The 24,998-nt window shown below is 40.7% G+C and overlaps 1 protein-coding gene across 1 annotated transcript in view; it reads left to right on the top strand.

The window, feature by feature from the left end:
• Positions 1-24,998, top strand: part of AKAP6 (A-kinase anchoring protein 6) — a 461,269-nt gene that overhangs the window by 207,119 nt on the left and 229,152 nt on the right. The gene's annotated exons all lie outside the window — the stretch shown is intronic.

Genomic DNA, 24,998 nt, shown 5'->3' with positions numbered 1-24,998 from the left:
AGAAAATATCAGCGGAGCTAGGTTTTACCTGGGAAGTTCTGGTGAAATAATAATCCTTCACTGGGGCTTTGAAGATGTGCTAGGGTTTAGACAGAGAGAAGGAAGCTGGGCATTTCAAGTAGGAGGAGTAAAAACCAAACACAGGGGTGGGGATTGGGAATGAGCATGATATTAGGGTGCATAGAGAGCCGTCTTGACAGGAAGGTCAGGAAGCAGAGAGCAATAAAAATTTCCATACATTTAATAGACCTGGTTGCCTCAAGGCCCTAATGGCCAGACCAAGGCAATCAGGATTTGTTCACTAGGCACCCACGGTAACTTCTCTGAAAGGGGCTGAGAACTGTTGTACAGCTCACAATAACTCACCCTTCTTAGGCTTTTATTTTGTGCTCAGTTTTGCACTAAGGGCTTTCTATGCCTCATTCTATTTAAGTCCTGGGAGGTAAGAACTTTTCAGATGAAGATGCTACAGCAGAATATGGTTAGAAAACATGCTCAAGGCCTCACAGCTAGTGACTGCAGAGCCAGAATTTGAACCTGGAGATAGCACACTGAAAGCAATGTAAGCCATGGCCTCCAATAGCCTTTCTTTTTCTTCTTTATTTTTATGTTTTTAAATTTTATATTAATTTAATTTAATTTTATTTTTCCAATAGCCTTTCTTGCAGGCCTAATGGCAATAACAGGAAAGATGGTCATGGCAGCCATGGTGGTGACCAGTGTGGAGATGCTAATGTAAGGGGCTGCTGTGATGGGGGACAGGTGAATGGTGGGGGGTAGGGGGGGCTGCTGAAAAACTGAACGAGATCCAGAAAACCTGTTCCAGGCCTTGCTCAGTCATTAAAGCCAGGAGTGGTGCACAGCTAGTCATGCTCCATTCTGGGCCTCATTTCTTTTTTGTAAGTATTTTAAGCAGGAATGGCTATAATACCAACTTCCAATAGTAGCATCCTTTTAGTACATAATTGTACAAAGATGAAGCCAAGCTTTCAGCCTCCAGGAACTAGTGTAGTTTTAATAGAAGGAAACATTTGGATGGGTAGCTGGCTTGAAGTGGAGGTGAGGCAGGTAATTTTTTAAAAAAAATGTGTGAATTGATATTGAGTATATGATGGAACTTTAGAGAGGACGTGTCTTGTAGGTCATTGGAAATACTGTCCTGGAGTTGGGATATGAGGTGAAAGCTGAAAGAAGATTAAGCCCCTTCCTCAGCCCAACCTCCTTTCAGACTTTTGGTAAGGGCGACAGCCAAGCCCCAGGCCAGTTGACCTTGGATATCACACTGTAGCTTTGATCTCCTTCAAATAGTGACCCAGAAAACATACTGTATCAGCAAAATATAACATAATAAGAGAGGGTATTATTTAGAATCTTTGTATCAGGCAAATACTAGGCACTTTACCTTCACTAATACTCTCATAAGATTCTCATGGTCCCACTGTATAGCAGAAGGAACTATATCCAGTGTCTTGTGATGGAACATAATGGAAGATAATATGAGAAAAAAAAAGTAAGTATATGTGTATATGTATACACACACACCTGGGTCACTTTGCTGTATAACAGAAATTGACAGAACCTTGTAAATCAATTGTATTATACTAAAATTTTTTTAAAAACAAAACAAACAAGAAGATTCTCATATCAACCCTACAAGGTAGGTTTTATCATCTTAAATTGACCACTGCTCTTCCACTCCAGTGCTCCAACTCTGGTCCAAGCCACCATCCCCTCCCACCTAGATTTCTGCAGTGCCTTCATAACTGGTCTCTGCTTCCATCCTGCTCCCGCTATAGTCTATTCCCAACACAGCAGCCAAATGATCTTTTTAAAACACAAATCACATCATGTCCTCCACTCAAAACCCTGTAACAGCTCCCAGCACATTCAGGGGCCCTACCTGGACCTGCCCCCTGATTTCCCATCTGTGCTCACTTCTATCTGCTCTTCCCTGGGCCAGCTTCATTCCACTCCCACTGGCCCCTTTGCTGTTCCCCGAGCAAGCTGGGCCACCTCTGCCTTTCTGACCTTTGTTGGTTCTCTCTGGCTGCACCTGCTCTGTCAGACGTCCTCTTTTCTAATTCCTTTCCCTCTTCTGAGTCTTTGCTCAAATAACTCCTTAGGAAAGCTTACCCTGACCATCTTTTAAAAGGTATAATCTGACTTATTTTTTTCTAAAGCTCTCACTATTTTCTGTCATTTTATATCATTCTCTTATTTAGCATGTGTGTTATTATTATTTTTTTATTTCCCCTGCTAGAATGGGAGTTCTGTGAGGGCAGAAATGGTTATTTGTTTAGTTTGCTAGTGAATTTCATGTACCGAGAACATTGCCTGCTACCTAGTAGGTGCTCAGTAAAGACTGTTTAATGAAAGAATGAATGAATCCCCATTGTAGCATGGAGAAAGTGAGCTCAGAGAGCTGAAATCAGTTTTCCTAAGTTGCACAGCTTATAGGGCATAAAGCCAAGCTTCAAGCTCCATCTGCTTTGCTCATCCCACCAGATAAAGTCTTAGGAATAGAAGAATTCTCTGAGATATTGAGGGCAGATGGAGAAGAGAGAAGGGTGACAACTGAGTTGCAAGTTGTAGTTTAGTAATGAGAGGGGGATAAGGAAGAGGCCCTGCTGTGGGGACCAGGAAGGGACAGGATTCCCAGGTACTAAGTAAATGAAGGGAGAAGAGATGTTTAGTAAGATGAACACTGTCTTCATTCTTTGCATGATGGAGGTCAAGAAGAATAAGAACAAAGAAAAAAAACAACCTTTAGATTTTTTTTACTCCCTCCTTTTTTTTTTTTTTTTTTTTTTTAGGCTGAGCCTGTGGCTTGTGGAAGTTCCGGGGCTAGGGATCAAACCCTCTCCACAGCAACTCAAGCCTCAGCAGTGACAACACTGGATCCTTAATCCATTCAGCTACTGGTGAACTCCTAGATTTGTTTTAAAGAGTCAGTGAGGACCTTAGAGAAAAAGAGACTCCAATGAAAGAGTTCTCCAGGAAAGAGACTCCAGGAAGGAGTTCCCCTGTGGTGCAGCACGTTAAGGATCTGGCATTGTCACTGCAGTAGGTGGGGTCGCTGTTGCAGTGTGGGTTCCATCCCTGGCCCCGGAACTTCCACATGCTGCAAATGCAGGGAAAAAAAAAAAAGAAGAAAGAAAGAGAGTAGAGGTAGATGAATTAGAGATGATTAGAAATGAGAAGCAGAAATTGGCACAACATTGTAAACCAACTATATCTTTAAAAAAAAAAAAAGCCAAAACAAGAACAAAAAAAGTGAGAGAGAGTCATTCCTAATAGGTCAAGGAATTGGGTTGTGAAAGCAATGTGAGTCAAAAGTTGGTAGTTGAAAGTGAGGTCAAATAAAATTTCTATTAAAAAAATTAAAGCTTATTTGAAGGCAGGAATAAAAGAGTCAATAGTAAGAAAGACTGAGGTGGCTGGAAAAAGCATATACATGTGGCACATGTTGGAACAAGAAGGAAGGGCATGTGGAACTCCATGGGAGGAGTTCTGGCCTGATATAAAAAGTGACAAATTACTGAAGACTACTCTGATCCCCGCTATACCAAAGGGAGAGTGGTGTGTTCCCTCCCCATGTCCCAAGTTCTCTGCTCTGTCCTCTCTGTGAATCATACAGAGATCGAGGTAGAAGGCGCTTGGAAGCCCGGAAGAGCAACTCTGAGGGGCTGTGACAGAATCTCTGCTGGACTCCCAAGTAATGCATCTTAGATGCCTTTTGAGTTCTGTCACTCCTGCTCCTCACATGTATGTCCTTCTTTTAGGAGGCTGATTTGTGAATGTAAAAGATTTGTTTTTAGTGTGTATTTTTTATTCAATAGAAAAATTAATATCTTTAAATATGTGATGTATTCACATAGTTTAAATACATATGTTTAAGATATCCAGTAGAAACTCTCTTTCATCCTTATTCCTCAACTTGAGTTCCCACTCGCCATAGGTAATCACTGTTGTTTTCAGTTCCTGTGCCCTTTAAGAAGTTCTTCATACATATACAAGCAAATGCAAACATATTTATTAAGCAATATTTTAAAGCCCAGGAAATAAACTGTAGTCCATTCTTCTCCATTAACAAAAACTCCTCAGTTAACTCTGTGAGTTTGTACTTTTTGTTTGTTTGTTTGTTTTTGTTTGCTTTTTTGGGCCTCCCTTTTGACACATGGAAATTCTCAGGTTAGGGGTCACATTGGAGCTACAGCCCCCAGCCTATGCCACAGCCACAGTAATGTGGGATCTGAGCCACATCTGCGACCTACACCACAGCTTGTGGGAACAACAGAACCTTAATCCACTGAGCGAGGCCAGGGATTGTACCCGTATCCTCATGCATACTAGTTGGGTTCTAGTATAACTGAGCCACAGTGGGAACTCCCAACTCTGTGAGTACTTAAGCGGTGGTCCCTTTCCCAGTCTCTCTGAGGGGGTTGAAGGAATTTTCCTCGTATGTGTTGTAAGGAATTTCCTCAGAATGGGTTTTGTGGCTAAAGTAATTGACATCTCAGGTCTGAGTGCTTACCTCCTATGGAGATTCTCAAGGCCTAAAATTAAAAGTGAAAAACTGAAGCAAGCAATTGAACTAGACTCATTTGTTCTGATACATTCAAGAAATAGAAGAAAAGTAATAAAGACAAATGAGAGAAGGACATCTGGAGCAGGTGAAATCAAACAAAATGATAAAAATTTAACTTAGTGTGATATATGGACATACATGGCATAAGTATTGAAGGACAGCAAATCTGGCCCAATACCTAAATTTTAAAATAGTTATTTCATTGGAACACAGCCATGCTCATCATTTATGGTTGCTTTTATGTTGCCATGGCAAAGTGGAGTGCTTTGTGACTAGAAACTGATTACTTACAAAGACAAAAATATTTACTGTCTGGCCCTTTACGAAAAAATTCACTGGCCCTTGCTTGAAAAGTGAGGAAAGAAGCAAGGCAAATAATTTCTAATCAGCAGCTACTATGTGTCATGTTCTTAGTAAGTTCTCTCAGTTATGAAACAATCCTGTGAAAGAGCCATTATTGGATCAGTTTTACAGATGATGAATCTAAAACTCCAGTGCCATGACTTGCCCAGGGTCACCTTGCTGCTCAGTGTGAGGGCTGGGATTTCAGCTGGGATGCCAGAGCTGACTTGTTTTTCTCCTAGAGATGTATCCACATGCCAGGGAACTTAGGTAATCATCATATATGGAGGTAAAATCTATTTATAAAACCCACAGACCACTACTAGGCTAATAAATGAATAGAATGACTTCTTTCTCATAATCCGAATAGAAATGGACTGCCTAATAAGTAGCCATTTATCCAACATCGGTGATCACAGATGCTGGTTTAACAGTTGTATAATTCCTAGGAGAGCTGACAAACACAGTGTGGTATGGTACCGCCTAAGTAAAGCATCTTGGGAGATCTGTCCTGGGGAATAGCGTGCGAGGTTCATTTCTCATGTCATGGGCTTCCTGTTCACACTAAGTTCTCACACTCATCCTGGAAGACATGACTCCATTAGGTTGGACTCATTGGTACCAAGTTAATGGATGCCTGACATAGCCGATTCCTTTTCTTTTCAGAGATATAAATGTCCTCAAATGCTAGATTATGATGTCTCAACTATGCTTCAAAGACTCAGCTGTCGTTAGCATTTTATCTCAGAGACATCTATAGCCCGATTTTAAAAACTTCTTTGGTGCCAGCTAAGAATGTCCTTGCACATAAGTTATTTCAGATTCAGTGCAGCAAATACTTATCTGAGTGCTTGCTGTTTGTAACTAGGCTATATAAAATTGCAGTCTAGTTTGTGGTAGCAGCGCAAAGGCAGGTACTCTTACTGCAGCCTAGATAGAGAACTGGGAAGTGGTCACTGACACCAGGGTAACATCAACATTGAAAAGTCTTGGTCCTGGGATTAACTTGGCACTGGTTTCTACATTTTTTTCCCCAAGAGGTAAAATGGTTCAGATAGGAGCCATCCTATCTTTCACCCTCATTTTGACCTTAGGTTGACACATCAATGATACACACTGATGGTGACAGTCATTAAAGAAGTATCATGTTGTCCCATGTGCTCTTTTCCTTTTTTCCATTGTGAGAAAAAAAAGAAAAAACCCACACAAAATTTGCCTTCCTAATAACTATTTTTAAGTGTACAATTGAGTAGTGTTAAGTATATTCATTGTATTTTAAACAGATCTCCAGAACTTTTTCATCTTGTACATCTGAAACTCTACATCAGTTAAACAATTTCCCTCTTTTCTTTCTCCTCCATTCCCTGGTAATCAGCATTCTACATTCTGTTTCTATGAATTTGACTATTTTAGATGCCTCATGTAAGTGGAATCGTATATAGTATTTGTCTTTGTAACTGCTTTATTTCACTTAACAGAATATCCACATGGCTCCCTCATCCATGTTGTAGCATGTGACAGGATTTCCTCCTTTTTAAGGATGAATTAGTGTTCCACTGTGTGCATGTACCACATTTTGTTTATCCACTCATCTGTGGAGGGATATCCTTCTTGGCTATTGTGAATAATGCTGCAATGAACATGGTGTGCAAATACCTCTTCAAGAGACCCTGCTTTCAATTCTTTGGGTATATACCGAGAAATTGGATTGCTGCTGGATAATATTGGAGTTGTACTTGTAATTTTTTTGAGGAATCCCCATACCATTTTCCATAGCAGTCACTTCATTTTATAATCCCAACAACAGTGCACAAGAGTTTCAGTTTCTCTGTGTCCTCACCAATATTTGTTATCTTCTGGGTTTTATTTATTTATTTGTTTTGATAGTAACCATCCTAATGGGTGTGAGGTGATATCTCAATATGGTTTTGGTTTGAATTTCTCTGATGATTAGTGATGTTGAGCATCTTTTCATATGCTTGTTGCCTATTCATGTATCATTTTTTGGAGAAATGTCTATTTGAGTCCTTTGCCAATTTTAAAAATTGGATTATTTGATTTTTTTATTGTTGAGTTGTAGGAGTTCTTTATATATTCTGGATCTTAACTGCTTATCATATATTTGATTTGCAAATGTTTTCTTTCATTCCATAGCTTGCTTTTTCAGTCTATTGATTTGACCCTTTGATGCATGAAATTTTTAGAGTATGACTTGGTCCCATTTATCTATTTTTGCTCTTGGTATCATATCCAAGAAATCTTTTTTTTTTTTTTTTTTGGTTTTTAGGGCCGCACTTGTGGTATAGGGAGGTTCCCAGGCTAGGGGTCGAATTGGAGCTACAGATGCCGGCCTTCACTACAGCCACCGGCCTTTGCTACAGCCATAGCAATGCCAGGTCCGAGCTGCATCTGCGACTTACACCACAGCTCACGGCAATGCTGGATCCTTAACCTATTGACCAAGGCCAGGGATCAAACCCACATCCTCATGGATGGTAGTTGGGTTTGTTAATCACTGAGCCACGAAGGGAACTCCATACCTCTCATGTTTTAAGGAACTCACTTTTTTGTATAATAGGACACAGCCTCAAGAGCCAAAATTCGTCTTTTTAAAAAACACTTGAGGGTCACTCTATTTAAAAGCCCTATCTGCCAATCTTTAGTTGATTTGAGATTTGAATAAATCCCATTTGAAACACAGCTATATTTTTCTTTATTTGTCCCCAGATTAACTTATAATCAAGATCTGCTATAAATTCCATTCTCTCCTACTTGATTTTTTTTTTTTTTTATATCAACCACGTAACAGTTTTCCTAGAGGTGGTGGGGCGGCAGCCTGCACTTAGGTGTTTATAATGATCTCAAGAGCATTCTGTCAGGCTGTCAGGTAGGAAGCACGCTAAGGTTGTTGGATTCCACGCCTCTTCACTGTCATTTCCTTTTGTGTGTGCCTTTCCCTTATGCTAACCTTTCCCCTCACAATTGCTTGTCTTCCTCCTAATTCTCTCTCTGCCTTACATTTCTCTCCTTTTCCTTTTTCTTTATTATTCTTCTGGAATGTATAGTTTCCCCTCTCTAACACCTGTTTTCCTTTTTAATTTCCTTCCCCAACTCCCTCTGATGTTGTCTAAGAGATGCTCATATTCCAAAATGAGAGGACTATGAGTTGGCTCTTCATCACCACTCAAACTTGAACCCTTATCTTCTCAGTGCATTTATTTGTCTTAGAAATATATATCCAGAGTTGAGGAGCTGTTTGGATGCAAGAATAAGGAAAATAAGAATTTAGTTTAAATATCCAGGAAAAAGCCCTATTTTTAAAGCGCTAGAAAGGCTTAGTTTTGTAATTAAAATTAGAAGATTCAAGAGTCCTAAAAGGTCACAAATTGAACATGAATTGTTGGTACATATTATTATTCAGTAATAGATGTTAGTAGCAGAATACTGTAGGAGCTCTGAATAGTCTTCTTTATGCTATACACAATCTAAAATTTTGTTTTAAATTCTCGACTTAGAACTTGAGAGTGATATGACAACGTAATTCTACGCTCTTTTTATTAAACACTACAATATTTGGCAAGTGTCAAGCGGAAAGTCCTACAATAGGAGAGCAGAGGACAGAAGACAAGTGTAGCCAGGCAGGTTCTCTCTCCCTGTTGATCTTGTACCGCAGTGCACCAGTGCTACATCTGTGTTCCCACCCACCAGAAGGAGAACATGGACAGCACCCAGCTTTCTTCTTACACACAGGACCTGGAAGTTGTACACATCACTTCTGTTCACATCCCATTGGCCCAGACTTTGTGGTATTTAATCACCCAACCTCAGAGGAGTTTGGGAAATGAGCCTTTAGGCTATGAACACTAGGGAGGGAGGTATCTCTTAAACCAGTGGCTGGTTAGAATAGAGCTAGTTGAAGGGAAGGGGAATATAAAGTTAGAAAGGAAAGACCATAACATTGATGGACTTTGAATTCCAAGTGTTTGCATAGCACAGACACAAAATAAATACTCTGACGAATGCATGAATAAATGAACACTGACACGATTGAATGTATCATTCAGTTTGAACTTTTTCTTCTAGACCAGGAGTTACAAGCTAAAATGACTCTAAGAGGGGCAGACAGATAATATAAATGAGTTATACAGTCAGGTAGGGAATGAGAGGTTGAATAACTGGAGGGTCATGTCTAGAGGGCAGCCAGCTTCTCAGCTCCAAGTGGTTGCTGCATGAGAGTGTGGGCGTTGTGTGGCAAGATCTTGCAATTTTAAAAAGAAGTAGGAAATCAGGGTTTTTTATGTGATATCTCCTAATTTTTAAAATGCCTGGTCTGTTTAAAAACAGGCCAAATAAAACACATGATAAGTTAGATTTGGCTTTCAAATTACTAATTTGCAGTCTCTTTGAAGAAAGAAATTACTTAAAATTTTTGGCCAAGATGGATGATAGTTTAAGGTTAATCTGGCTGTGGTGTGCTAGATACAGCTCTAGGAAAGTGTTTCTGGATTGTGGCTGCACATTATAATCACTGGGGAGCTTTGAAAAATTCCAACTTCAGGCTACACCCAGAGCTATTAAATCATACTCTCAAGGGGTGGGTATTTTTTAAAGTTCCTTCATGTAATTCTGATGTGCTGTCAAGGTTGGGAGCTAGTGCTTTCAGGCTAATTTTGAAGGTTATTGCAATAGCTTGCACATAGCATAAAAGGGTCTGAACTGTGGCTTTGGAAGCCAACCTAAGGAAATAAAGAGACAGAGGTGGGAGATGTCATAAAGTATAAATTTTGTAGGATTTTAAGACTAAGAGAGTGGAGGAAGGGGTCACAAGAGTTAAGATTTCAAGCTTAGGCTTGTGGGGCTAGGAAGTGTAAGGACTTTTAATAAATGGTTCCAAAGGACATGTGAAATTGAGATGTACAATGGATGAACAGGACAGAGGTAAATGTTATCTTATATACAAATTATGTGGCTAAATCCAAGTCGAGAATCCTAAATTAACATATAACATTTTTTTTTTAAAAAAAAAAAGCTAAGAAAAAAGGATGATATTCTTTTGTGTATATTTTATTTGTTGCAATGGCCAGCAAAAACCTGTGAGTTAACATTACTAATGTATTTGTTGAGACAGTATGTCAAGGTCATTGCTCAAGGTTGTAGGAGAAGAACCACAGGGAGCCTAAGCAGATTGCTTCCTGGTTAACGCAGGAGGAATATTTCAGTCCTGCGTCAGTTTGGTTTCTGTAGAATTGTCTGGGTCTTGAGGCTTTATCAATGATGATGTAGCACCACCGTGCGGCTACTGCTAGTCACTGCATCTGGATTTTAGCTTCTGAAATGTATAACTCAGGTGCAGTTTTTTGTTTGGAGTTTTAGACATTAAGATGAAAATAGTTCTTTGCTATTTTCTTGGTATGAAAAAGCTATGATTAAATTAAATTTTGTTGGCGTTCCCGTTGTGGTTCAGTGTTAACGAACCCGACTAGTATCCATGAGGATTGAGGGTTCAATCCCTGGCCTCACTCAGTGGGTTAAGGATCTGGCATTGCTGCAGGGCAGCATAGGTTACAGATACAGCTTGGATAGGTGTTAGATGTGGCTGTGTTGTAGGCTGGCAGCTGCAGCTTCGATTCAAACCCTAGCCCGGGAACTTCCACGTGCACAAGTGTGGCTATAAAGAGAAAAACAAACAATAACAACAAACAAACTCTTGGCATTAATTACCATTTACAACATGTCAGGCAAGATGCTAATATGTTTATTTATATAACATATCATAGCATTTAATTCGCAAGGAAAAATCCCTCTTTGATGAAGACACTTGTTATATCCCCATTTTACCAATGAGGACAGAGATACATAGAGAAGTCAGTAATTTACTTAAGGGTATGAAACTTAAAGGCAGGAGCTCTGGGCTCAACTCACAGCCCTCCACTTTTAAATTATGAAAAATTGAATAAGTCGCAAAAAATTTACTGTTTAAATCTCCTAGTCTTTAAAATGGGATATTAATTATATTTGTCACACCACTGCACAGATTATTATAATCACAAAGAGCAAAAGGTCATTATAAACTCCAAAGGCTACATAAATACTAGTTTTATTATTATTGTGACATTTCCTATGAATTCAGGAAATTAGCATCAACAATAGTAGAAAGAACTAGAATAAGCATCTTAATTCTGCGCCTCTGTAGCATTGTGACCTTGGAAAGAGAGGTAACTTCCCAAGCCTCAGTTTCGAAAAATAAACATTCGGAAATAATTGAATTGGGTGACCTCTAAGATACCTCTCAGTTCTGAAATTTTATGAGACAAAGAGGCAAAACTAAGGGATGCAGCTACTTCTCCATAAAAGATTCACTGGAATATATCCCTTCAACATGGAATTTCTTTCTGTTCCATGGAATTCTGGGTGAATTCCCCTTAGAAGACCCTAATGGTAAGCGAGTGTGAGGCTGTGACGTTCATGAGCCTGGCGCTCTGAACCTCTTCATGCCTCATTCCCAGCACTGAAAGATGAGAAGGACCAGACATCCTAGAGGAATTTGGGGCCTGGCCAGAGTGTGTAAGATGCCAAGAGACCTGGGACAATGGTGACAGTAAACAAGTGAGTAACCCAGTAAGAATTAACTATGGATTAACCTGAATTTATAGCAAATAAGGTCAGCTAAATGAAGGAGACTGGAAACATTCATTTTGGCAGGTTGGCTGTTGTGATGTCTTAAAGTTAACTGTCAGCACTGCTGTTTGTGCTCTGTTCAGACAGCATGAGGGCAAATCATTCCGAGAGTGTGGAACGTGTCAGGGTCACTCATGATGTCAGATCATGTCTTCAGCCACCTTCGCAACCCCCACCTGCAGTGGTTAATGCCACCCATATAAAGATGATTGGCCTGAGATTTGCGTGGTGAATGAGCAACTTTACCCGAGAAAGGTGCTGCCTGTCAGCTCAGGCCCAGGAGCTTTCCATTTTTCAGACTGATGAGGTTCTGTGCATTTGTCACCTAGGTTGCCTTGCCCGTTTCCTCCCTTGCAAAAATAGGGTTAAAAGTGTAGAGGTCTTTTTGACAATTAAATGTGTTCAAATGTGTAAAGAGCTCAGAATAGTACCTGGAATGTGCTAAGCATTCAGTAAATGTTATCTCCTGTGATGGTTATTGTTGTTATTACTACTCTGGGAGGGGAGGGGTCCGGCCTTAGCAGCTCTTTGCATGTAGGCGGCTTTGGCCTTTAGGGATCAAATGCCATCACCCAGTTTTCTCCTCTTATCTTCAGCCTTCTTGGTCATTATGAAGCTTCAGCCTCCTACCCAACCCCCACCCACAATGGTTAAGGCCACCACTTCTCCTTCCTAGGACCGGTGGCAGTCTCCCTAGATTCCTGCACCCCTCTTCTCTGTGAGACCCTGGGCCTTCTGCCTTGATGGATGAATCTTATGCCGTATTACAGATAATTCTCCTCTAATTGGCCCAATAATTTTAGTTAATGCACTTCTCTGACACCTTAGGAAGTTTATGCAGGGAAATTTATGCTATGAATGTGTGTTCAGATAAATACAAACAACCTTCTAGTTTATAATATTGTCACACAGCAACCTTATAAATATTACATATTTATTTATAATCTGTATTTATACATATTTATAATATTTATTTATAATTATGTACTTATAAATAATAATTCCCGCAGCACTCTTTAACCAGAGGGAAGGTCATTACACTGTATTATGGGAGGAAAACCCACAGGTTTAGAACTATTTCTCAGACCCCTGGCTGCTAAAGATGGAAAAAGTGAGAAAATGTGTTGGTAGCACTAGGTTGGGGTGATTGGCTGGGAAAAGAGTGTTAAGTTGGATCTTGTAGGATAGCTCTGGGGCGAGTGGGTAGGAAACATTGGGAAGATGTGAGGAAGTCACCAAAGACCAGCGCCCTGTCTAACTGCGAGAGAACAGGTAAGTCATCCGAACATCTCTGACTTTGAGGAGGCTCTCGATGCAAAAACCACAGGTGTTAATGGTCAGAAAGGCATGAGGAATTGTCAAACTCAGCAACCTCATTTTACAACTAGAACATGCTTCTGCTGAGAGGGCTTCTTCCTATTAGCACATCTGTGTCTCCTGGTTACACCAGATCTGCAAGCTTGTCACAAAGGGGCAGCAAGGACTTATTTTTTTTCCCCCCGATCAACCTGAAAATGTTCCTCGTGCCCCTCAGATGTTGACTCCTAATCTTTGTATCCCTGAGGGACTTTGAGGCAGATTGCCCTTCTCTGAATTTGGTCTATGTTTCACAGTTGATTTGGGGATACAGCTGGTATCAGGAACCACTGAGACAGACTCAATGAAGGACTGGAGTGAATAAAATTGAGTGCCTTGCACTGTGGGGCCTCAATCTGTAAAAGACACAGTGGCTCTGCCCCTATACACTGTTGCTAGGTCTCATCCGAGCCTGTGGTCTCCTTTCTCTAACCTAGATGCAGCTCCGCATCTCAGAAACCAAACTCTAATAGCACGCTTATCGCATGCCTACAACTTACTTCTTCCTTCTAGATATATTATTGCTTCTTTCAAAACCAAAATTCAGAGTTGGCGGTCATCTCAGATTCTAACAAATTTCTGACATTTTTTATCCATCACATTCAACTGGTCTTGTCCATTTTAATTTCTGTCTCTCTCTGCAGTCTTGCGTGTTCCCTCTATGTCTGCTGCTGCCACCTCAGTCTAGCCCTCATCGAATTTTTCATAGAGTAGGGTAGCAGCCTTTTAACTGGCTTTTCCAATCTTAGCCTTACACCTGACAACCCACTCTTCATGCTGAGCCACAGTGAGTCTTCTAAGATGCTAATCCAATTCTCTCTTCCGCTTCAGAACTCCACTGACTACCCCCATTGCTCTTAGGATAAAGTCCATTCTCCAGAGTGTGGTGTATGTGCCTCACTTCTTAGATTCTCTCTCTGCCTCCAGAGCATTAACCATGCTCAGCCACTCACAGTTCTCAGAATGAGCTGTTCTCTATTGGATTTCATCTGCCAAGGGTGTTTTTCCCAGCTCGTTTCTGTGCCCTCTCTTCTTTTTCTGAGTCACATACGCTTATCTTTCAGGACTCAGCCTAGTTGTGATTTCCAACAAGAAACCCTCCTCGATGCCCCAAGCCTGGGTTCCAATGCCTTTCTGTTGGCTTCGGAGCACTTGGGATGATCTGTAAAGGAGGTTTTTCAGAGATGGTCCAGGCACCTCTGGGGGTTCCCAAGATCCTTTCAGGGTGCCACAAGGTCAAGCTATTTTCATATTAACACCAAAAGGAGGTGGTTAAAAGGTATGCACTTCAGTTATAAAAAAAGTTAAGCCCTGGGGATGTAATGACAGCAGGGTAACTATAGTTAATAATACTGTATCATATAATTGAAAATTGTTGAGACTATATCTTAAAAGTTCTCATCACAAGAAAAAAAGTGGTAACTATGTGTGATGGTGGATGTTAACTTAGACTTATTGTGATGATCATTTGACAATATAAATCTATCAAATCATATGTTGTATACCTGAAACTATGTTATACATATAAAACTATGAAATATGTTATATGTCAATTAAATCTCAATACAGAACCAAAACCAATCAAACAAATAATAAAATCTCATTTGCCTTTTTCACTGCCACTCTGCATATTCCACTGTGGAATTTTCCAGAGGCCAGATGACATGTGATATTGCAGTAGATTAAGTGCAGAAGTAAAAATAGGAATCTAGGAGTTCTCTTATGGCACAGTGGGCTGAGGATCCGGCATTGTAACTGCAGTAGCTTATGTTGCTGCTGTGGTATGGGTTTGATCCCTGGCCTGGGGACTTCCAAATGCCACAAGTGTGGCCAAAAAAAAAAAAAAAAAGAAGAAAAAAGGAATCCAACTGTTTTTATTAGACCAGACATTAGCAGGATTTGCATACAGCTAAAAGAATGCTACTCTTTTCACTATTTTTGAAAAGTTTCATAATGTTTCATAATAATGTGTTATATTAATATGTAATAGATTATTATTTATAAATTAATAAATATTATTAAAATTCCTAAAATAGTATCGAGAGTTATAACCAACAGAAACAAAAGCTCTTATGGTCCTCAATCAATTCTTAATAGTCTAAAAGAGTCCTAAAACTCAAAGTTTGAAGACCGTTAATCTACATCATCACACGTATCATAGTTTATACCGCTGTGCTCCAAATTCCATGAGAATATTCTAGGTCATGTATGTGTGAGTCCCAGGTCTTAATACAATATCTGATACATAGTAAGGTCTCAATAGTTTTGAATAAAGGACCTATGCACACGTGTGCATCTGTGCACACACATGCACAGAGTTTGAACCAAAAAGGCAATTCAGTCTTTACTTCAGCTGGCCTACTGCCACCCAGTCTAGATAGTATACACAATTAGCTAAGTCAATAATACTCTGGAAGTTTACATTATTCTTTTTTTTTTATTACTCAAATGAATTTATCATATCTGTAGTTGTATAATGATCATAACAATCCAGTTTCACAGGATTTCCATCCCACAGCCCAAGCACATCCCCCCATCCCCCAAACTGTCTCCTCCGGAGACCATAAGTTTTTCAATGTCTGTGAGTCAGCATCTGTTCTGCAAAGAAGTTCAGTCTGTCCTTTTTACAGATTCCATGTGTCAGTGAAAGCATTTGATGTTGGTGTCTCATTGTATGGCTGCCTTCACTTAGCATGATAATTTCTAGGTCCATCCATGTTGCTAAAAATGCTGGCATTTCATTCCTTTTAATGGCTGAGTAATATTCCATTGTGTATATGTACCACATCTTCTTGATCCACTCCTCTGTCAATGGACATTTAGGTTGTTTCCATGTCTTGGCTATTGAAAATGGTGCTGCAGTGAATATTGGAGTACATGTGTCTTTGTGAGTTGTGGTTTTCTCTGGATAGATACCCAGGAGTGGGATTGCTGGATCAAATGGTAGTTCTATTTTGAGTTTTCTGAGGAATCTCCATACTGTTTTACACAGTGGTTGCACCAATTTACAATCCCACCAACAGTGTACTAGGGTTCCTTTTTCTATACACTCTCTCCAGCACTTATTGTTTGTAGACTTTTGGATGATGGCCATTCTAGCTTGTGTAAGGTAGTACCTCAGTGGTTTTGATTTGCATTTCTCTAATAATGAGTGATGTTGAACATCTTTTCCTGTGTTTTTTGGCCATCTGTATATCTTTTTTGGAGAACTGTCTGTTTAGATCTTCTGCCCACTTTTTGATGGGGTTTACATTATTCTTTAAAACTCTAATTCTGACCCTTTTTTTTTGAACTCTAGAAAGTTTCTTCAAAAGATGTCCATGTAAACTTTAAAGTGAGCAATTAGAGCTCTGTACTTGAGGACACAACAGCTGAGTTCTTCTGCCTCAGCTGCCTGCTGGTTGTATTATCGGTCAGGTAGTTAATTTTCCTGAGCCTCAGTTTCCTCACCTATAAGACGGGGGCATTGAACTGGATGGGATCCAAGGGCCTTTGGAAGACTGGGCCTGTGCTCCTACTGTGTGTGGGAACTCTTCTCCTTTTCTCGTTTTTCACACAGATGTATTGAGATAATGCTATTTTCTGTCTTCTTGGCTCCAATGATAGTGCCGTGGCTGAGCTGTTACCCTTGACTCTCTCCCCATCCTCAAATTCCCTGGTAGAGAGTTGGTTATTTTCTTGCTCATTCAGTATGATAAACTCTCCACATTGCGTGCCAGTGTTTTTCCGAAACGACAATTTTGTTATTACTAAAAAACTATATGTTTCCTAGAGAAAATTTAGGATATTTAGATAAACAATGACTCAACAATCACAGGTAATCATTTGAATAATTTCACCATCTACAAACACTCCCTTCTAGGCACGTGTATTGTTATTCGAGTTATCAGATTTGTATGGAGCCTTTATTAATCAGGAAAGTATTTAGAGCTGTTCTAAACACAGGATTATAGCAGCATTTCAGCTCTGTACTTCAGTGTCAAGGAGATAGCCCTTTTCGTGAAAACTGTGTAGCCATGTGGGGTGGTGGTGTTTATTGAAAGTGATCAGTTATTGGGAGTTCCCATCATAGCGCAGCAGAAACGAATCAGACTAGGAACCATGAGGTTATGGGTTTTATCCCTGGCCTCAATCAGTGGGTTAAGGATCTGGTGCTACCATGCACTGTGGTATAGGTTGCAGATGCGGCTCAGATCTGGCGTTGCTGTGGCTGTGGGGTAGGCCGGCAGCTGTAGCTCCGATTCAACCCCTAGCCTGGGAACCTCCATGTGCTGTGGGTGCGGCCCTCAAAAAGACAGGAAAAAAAAAAGTGATTAGTTAGCCCCAGCGAGGTTAGAGGAGACTTTGGGCTGCAGGGAAGAGAGAAGGGATGAGAAGAAAGAGGAGAAGAAAGGAAGTGGTGGGGGGTGGGGAGTGAGAAAGGAAAGAGAGAGTGAGGAACTAGAAGGGAGGGGCTAAGAGGAGAGGAAAGAGAAGAAAAAGGCAAAAGAGAAATGGTAGTCAAGAAAGAAAGGAGAAAAGCAGGACTGAAAAGAGAGTGAAGAGTAAAGAGAATGACCTGAAACACAGGTGGCTGATGGGCATGTCGGGGTTGTATAGACGGGCTGGGCTCTCACAGAGGCAAGGGGGCTAAGAATGGACACCAGTGGATGTGCCTGTCCTTTGTTTTTCTCTCTGTGAACCTCGTCGGGTGGGGAGTCTGATTAGAAAGGCAGCATGGGAATTTCCATTGTGGCTCAGCAAGTTAGGAACCCGACATAGTGTCCATGAGGATGCGGGTTTGATCCCTGGCCTTGCTCAGTGGGATGAGGATCTGGCATTGCTGCAAGCTGCGGTGTACGTCACAGTTGCAGCTTGGATCTGGTGTGGTTGTTCAGAGCTTGGGCCTTGGAACAGAACTGCTTCATAGCTGTTTAATGGCTTTATGACCTTGAATAAAATATATAATTCCTCTATGCTTCAGCCTCTTCATAATTTGTGAAGAAGAAATAACTACATAAGTTATCAGAAGAATAGCAGGTAGATATTCAGCACCAAAAGTTAAGTATCGTTAGTTATAATATGGGATATAAAAAACCTACATGTATGGAGTTCCCATCGTGGCGCAGTGATTAACGAATCCGACTAGGAACCACGAGGTTGCGGGTTTGGTCCCTGGCCTTGCTCAGTGGGTTAAGGATCTGGTGTTGCTGTGAGCTGTGGTGTAGGCCGGCGGCTACAGCTCTGATTGGACCCCTAGCCTGGGAACCTCCATGTGCCACGGGAGCAGCCCTAGAAAAGGCAAAAAGACAAAAACAAAACAAAACAAACAAAAAAACCCATACTTGTAAACTGTTATAACCCTAAACTCTAAGGTATGAGCATCTCCAGTCCTTGTTTTTGGATTTATAGGCAGGTAAAGATGATCTAGTCTGCTTATCCAGTGCCTCTTGAGGACTGGGGTACTTGAAGTAAGGTTTCGCATAGAGTGAGAGAGCAAAGCTTTGGGGCAGTCAGACTGTGTGGGAGGATCCCCGCTTCACACCTGACAGCTGTTAAGTATCTGAGCTTCTCTGTGCCTCACTTTTCTCCTCTGTAAGATGGCGCATGTGGAACTCTTATAGCACAGGGTAGTTGTAAATATTAAGTAACTGCCTGGCATGTAGTAAGTACTCAGCGTCAACTTATTATTATAGTTTATTGCCAATTCTTTTATCCATTCCTAACTTTATTAGACTTTGATGATATGCCTTCCAAACTTGTTTTGCCCTTAAAATTGATTATTTCTTTTTAAAATCTTTAAGGAGCATCTGAAATCAAAGCCTCTGGATTTTGTTGGAGGAAACCCTTTTCCATTATGAGACCCAGAGATCTTTCTGGGATCTTCTCAGTTGAAACCACTATCATTAGTATTTGAAGAAACTGGGGAGTCAGCTCAATTTATCCCTTCCACATCATACTGAGTTCAGCATAGAACTTCTCACGTGGTCAGTTTTAGATAATACCATTCTTTACCCTTTTTATTCTATCTTTCCAACTGATGTCCTTTATTCTAGGATAATTTTATCAGGAGTATTTTTAAATTCTAAAGACATTCCACTCAACCTTTAGAAAAAAGCTAAATATTTCATAAAGTATTTCAGTATATGAGTTTTCTTGCAGCATCAGCGTTTAAAACTGCCTTAAACCATTTCATTTTCTCTTCAATCTTTCTTCTAAAAGGTACATTCCACATCCTTCCTTCTGTCAATTATTTGTATTGTGTTGGATTCTGTAGGTAGGAATGTGGGTAAATGTGTGAGTTAGCAGAGTTCAAAGTACCACTTTTAACTCCCTTTCATGTAATCTTGAGCCTCTGGTGGCATATTAAGTACATAGATATATGGTTAGGAAAGATAAATTGCATTTGAATGCTAATGTGTAAAAAGCTAAATTAGTCATTTCATATAGGAACTATGTGTATAAGAATTAAGAAAAATGAAAGATTAAATATATGCTCTCTCTCTATATATACACACACATAAAATCTCAATGCATAATTTTGCTTCTAAGTAGAGCTCTAATTTTACCAGTTATCAGAACCTAAATAAAGCTTCCTTGTGGGTAGGGTAACAAGATTACTCACTGGTAGCCATTACTAATATAAAGACTGTCTCCAAACCGTGTCCTGTATTTAAAAATTAAGCTAGATGGAGTTCCCATTGTTTGTGGCTCAATGGTTAATGAACCCGACTAGTATCCATGAAGATGGGGGTTCAATCCCTGGCCTTGCTCAGTGGGTTAAGGATCTGGCGTTGCCTTGAGCTGTGGTGTACGTTGCAGATGTGGCTCGGATCCCATGTTGCTGTGGCTGTGGTGTAGGCCAGCAGACTACAGCTCTGATTCGACCCCTAGCCTGGGAACCTCCATATGCCAGGGGGGAAGCCCCAAAAAGCAAAAAAAAAAAAAATTTTAAAAGAAAATGGTGAATGTGTAGGGAGAAGAACTTAGAACTCTGAGAATTTTATCTCAGTGCCAAGACTGTGGGATTGGCAAGAAATGTTTCTTCTCCTTCATCTGAGTCTGATAATAAGTCTAAGAGCACTGTGTCTAGAGGCAGTGTGGTACCATGAGAGGAGCAGGCTTCGGCTGAGATATGGGTTCAGATCCTAACTCTGCCACTAGGCTAGTCGCTTACTTCCTTTGACTCTCAGTTTCCTCATCTGCAAAATGACCGTAATCAGCAACACCTCACAGAATAGGGTTGATAGCAAAAGGGTCGACTTCCTGTTGTATACAACCCCTTTCCCCTTTTAGAGAAATAGTTTTCAGTTTCAACTTGTTCTGTATCTCATGTAATTCTATATCTCATGTAATTTTGTAAAAAATTACCCCTCTGCTTTTAACTCTGTAAGGCAGGACCAAGTCCTTTTTCCTACTATGTCGCTATTTCCTGGTCCCATGTCTGGTGCAAGGAGGTCTCTCCTTTTTATCCTGGCTACACACCAGCTTTGCTTAAGGCAACAGTCATCACCTCCACAGTGTCTTTTTTTTTTCTTTTTCTTTTTCTTTTTTGTCTTTTTAGGGTTGCACCCACAGCATACGGAGGTTCCCAGACTAGGGGTTGAATCAGAGCTGTAGCCACTGGCCTGTACCTCAACTCTTGGCAATGCTGGATCCTCAACCCACTGAGCAAGGGCTTGAACCTACCCCCTCAGCAATGCTAGTCAGATTGGTTTCTGCTGAGCCATGATGGGAACTCCTCCCCCGCAGTTTCTATTTAGCCAAACTAGATTTGTCTTAGAAGAGAAATAGGTGGAAAATAAAAGAAACAATGAGTATTTTTTCTTTTCTAATTGAAGTACAGTTGAGTTACAATGGTGTGTTAGTTTCAGGTGTACTGCAAAGTGATTCAGCTATATATATATATTTCAGACTATTTTCCGCTGTAGGTTATTACAAGGTTTTAAATATAATTCCTTGTGCTAAACATTCAATCCTTAGTGTTTATTTTATAGATGGTAGTGAGCATCTGTTAATCCCATACTCCTAGTTTATCCCTTCCCCCCTTTCCCCTTTGGTAACCACAAGTTTGTTTTCTATGCAAAACAGAAACCACAAGAATGTTTCTGTTTTGTAAATAAGTTCATTTGTATTGTTTTTTAAATTCCACATGTAAGTGATATATGATACTTGTCCTTCTCTGACTTATTTCACTTAGTATGATAATCTCTAGGTCCATCTGTGTTGCTACAAATCACAATATTTCATTCTTTTTTTGTGGCTAATATCCCATTGTGTACACACATACACACACACACACACACACTCCACTTCTTTATCTATTCATCTGTTGATGAACACTTAGGTTGTGTCCAAGTCTTGGCTTTTGTGAATAGTGGTGCTGTGAACACTGGGGTGCATGTATCTTTTCAAATTAGAGTTTTCTTTTTTTCCTGGATGTATGCCCAAGAGTGGGATTGCTGGATCAATATGCTAGCTCTATTTTTTTTTTTTTTGGCTTTTTTAAGGGCTGCATCCACAGCATATGGAGGTTCCCAGGCTAGGGGTTGAATCAGAGCTACAGCTGCCGGCCTACACCACAGCCACAGCAACACCAGATCTGAGCCACATCTGCGACCTACACCACAGCTCACAGCAACACCAGATCCTTAACCCACTGAGCAAGGCCAGGGATTGAACCCGCATCCTCACAGATACTCACAGATTCATTACCTCTGAGCCATAACAGGAACTCCTCTATTTTTAGTTTTTAAAGGAACCTCCTTAGTGTTTTCTGTAGTGGCTGCACTCTTTATGTTCTAACCAGCAGTATAGGAGGGTACAAACAATGGGTATTCTTAATCTGTCCTGAGAGTGTGGCTGTTTGCAGGACTCAACTGTGTATTTTCTTTTTGAATATAATCTTCAAATGTATGTTAACCAGCTGAGGGCTCTAACAAATTATTTTCCACAAGCCTTTAAGTGAACATTTACAAACTCTTTTACTGCACTTCTTAGTCCTTAAAGAGATTGATGCTTTAGAAAGTTTAAAAGTTAAGATTCTTTAAAAGCTCCTCCTTTAGGAATTTTCAAAATGCAAATGATTTGAAAGTAGGAAGTGTGCTGCCACCTGGTGGTAACAGGCACTCGAGTGGCTCATGTTCTCCCAGGTTGGATGACCAGGGTTTCTTCTGGGGGTTGAATTCTGGCTTGGCTCCAAACAGCAGACTCTCAGAGCATGTAGCAAATATGAGCATGGCAAGGGGCCTACCCAGAAGGAAACAATTAAGGGGCCTGCCTTGGAGGACTGGGGTCTACGGTCTAGGTCACCTTCAATGCGCCCCCGGAGGGCTTGACAGTGAGACAGAGAAAGGCAATGGAAGAAGGGGCAAAAAGGGACAGTAAGGAAACTGGTATAGAAAATGACAAGAGAGAGGCTAAACAGATAAGATACAGGAGTCTGAGGGATGAAGACTAAAATGTGGCCTTTTAAAGATTTATAATTCAGCCTGTAGCCGTGAGTTGAATGTGTTTAAAATGTGCTTTTTATGTAGTGCAGTGGCAGCGTTGGATTGTGTTGTGAAGAAAATCTGATTTTATAGTTGTCTTTGACTCTCCAGGTAAAAGTGAACTCAGAGTACAAGAGAAACAGACAGGTCAGCTACTAAGAATAGGAGCTTCCTGGTGGTCTAGTGGTTGAGGACTTGGTGTTGTCACTGATGTGGCTTGAATCACTCCTGTGGAATAGGTTTGATTCTTGCCCCAGGAATTTCTGCATGCCTCAGTGTCCAAAAAAATACTGAAAGGAGAAACAAATTTGAGTACAGACAGAATTCTTATACAGATAGAACACATTTCACAAGAAAATACAAGAGTGTGTCCCAACTCTTTATTGATTATAAAACTTATTTTAGTGATTAAAATAAACTGGGAGCTCCTTGGTGACCTGGTAGGTTTAGCATCCAAGTTGTCACTGTAGTTCACGTCACTGCTGTGGCAGGTTTGATCCCTGGCCTGGTAACTTCTGCTTGCCAAGGGGACAACCCAAAAAATGATTAAAGTATCTTGAACTCAGTAGGCCAGTGCTTAGACATGCTTTATGTTCTACTGATTTTTTTTTTTTTTTCCTGCACCCATGGCATATGGAAGTTCCCAGGCTAGGGGTCGAAATGGAGCTGTAGCTGCCGGCCTACCCACAGACACAGCAGTGCAGGATCTGAGCCACGTCTATAACCTACACCATAGCTCATGGAAATGCCAGATTCCCTGATCGACTGAGAGAGGCTGGGGATCGAACCTTCATCCTCATGGGTACTAGTAAGATTCGTTTCCACTGCACCACAACAGGAAGTCCAATGCTGAGATTTTTGCTGCAGTGATATTCATCTTTTTATTCCCAGTTATGTCCCTTGGTGTGCTTTACACAGAGTAAGTGCTTAATAAATATTTGTTAAAAATCTAGATACTTACATCACAACACAACATTGGGAGAAAAAAGTATGTATACATGTATGTATAACTTGGTCCCCATGCTGTACAGTGGAAAAAAAAAAGAATGAGTGAGTGACCAATATATTCTGTAGTAGGATTTGATTTGTAGTACAAAGTAAGTAAAATTGTATATTTTTCCTATGTTGTTACTTACGTCAGCCTCATTTCCCTTCATTCACACTACAAAAACTCTAGCAGAGTTTCTGAAAATGAGCATCAAATATTTGTTGTCTGCATCCAGATGTGAATTCTTCTGCATATTGTATGGCTTGGTATATAGAGTGGAGCTTGCTTAGTTTCTCTAAGAATAGTATGTGATGATGTGGGGAGAGTAGACAGTATGCTGTCCACTACACAGGACACTGGTGACAGTACACACAGAAAGAGGCTTGGGGAGGTGAAGAAATAGCAGGTGACAAAGGTATTAAGAATTAGATGGGTTCCAGTTTCATTTGCTTTCATGATTTCTGTTGATTTTCTTGTATCTACACATGTAAGCAGGAGTGGAGGTGGAAAGCTAAAATCTACATAATAGGGAGAAGCGCTTAGCTTGTTATTAAAATTAACTCACTAGTTAAGCATTAAAAATATTCATCAAAATTAGGGAGTTCCTGTCGTGGCGCAGTGGTTAACGAATACGACTAGGAACCATGAGGTTGCGGATTCGGTCCCTGCCCTTGCTCAGTGGGTTAACGATCCGGCGTTGCCGTGAGCTGTGGTGTAGGTTGCAGACGCGGCTCGGATCCCGCGTTGCTGTGGCTCTGGCGTAGGCCAGTGGCTACAGCTCCGAATCAACCCCTAGCCTGGGAACCTCCATATGCCACTAGAGCGGCCCAAGAAATAGCAACAACAACAACAACAACAATAACAACAACAACAACAAAATATTCATCAAAATTAATCAAAAGGCAAATCTGAAGAACAGTTTAACAGGGAAATATCTCGAGCTGCCTTAGTGAGTTGGAATGTGGCAGCTTGTCCTTTCTTCTTTTGACCTCCAGGTGGTGCTGTTTACCCAGTCATGGCAAGCAGGTGCCCAGCCTCGTTTCCTTCCCTTAGGTTCATAGCAGGGCTTTCATTTTTTCAAAATATTTTCTGTTTCCACAGATGTGTGCTTTTAAATGGTCAATAAAATTTTATAACCGCTATTTGAAAGTTTGCAAGATTATTGCGATTTGTGCTCCTTAGCCAAGAATATTTCTTCATGTCCAGGACACACCCAGCATTAAACGTTTACATTTGATCATTGGTCCTCTACCTTTCCTTGCTTCTTAAAACCCAGACTCAGTCACAGATGTTTGGGCTTCGGTAGAACTCATCCAAGACCCTTAAAATGCTTATGTGATTTAAAAATAGATTTCTGGAGTTCCCGTTGTGGCGCAGTGGTTAACGAATACGACTAGGAACCATGAGGTTGCGGATTCGGTCCCTGCCCTTGCTCAGTGGGTTAACGATCCGGCGTTGCCGTGAGCTGTGGTGTAGGTTGCAGACGCGGCTCGGATCCCGTGTTGCTGAGGCTCTGGCGTAGGCCGGTGGCTACAGCTCCGATTCAACCCCTAGCCTGGGAACCTCCATATGCCGC

The sequence above is a fragment of the Phacochoerus africanus genome, chromosome 9 (assembly GCF_016906955.1).
Source record: "Phacochoerus africanus isolate WHEZ1 chromosome 9, ROS_Pafr_v1, whole genome shotgun sequence".
Taxonomy (NCBI): Eukaryota; Metazoa; Chordata; class Mammalia; order Artiodactyla; family Suidae; genus Phacochoerus; species Phacochoerus africanus.
Note: the sequence above shows the minus strand (reverse complement) of the source record. Positions and strands in the feature narration are given on the sequence as shown.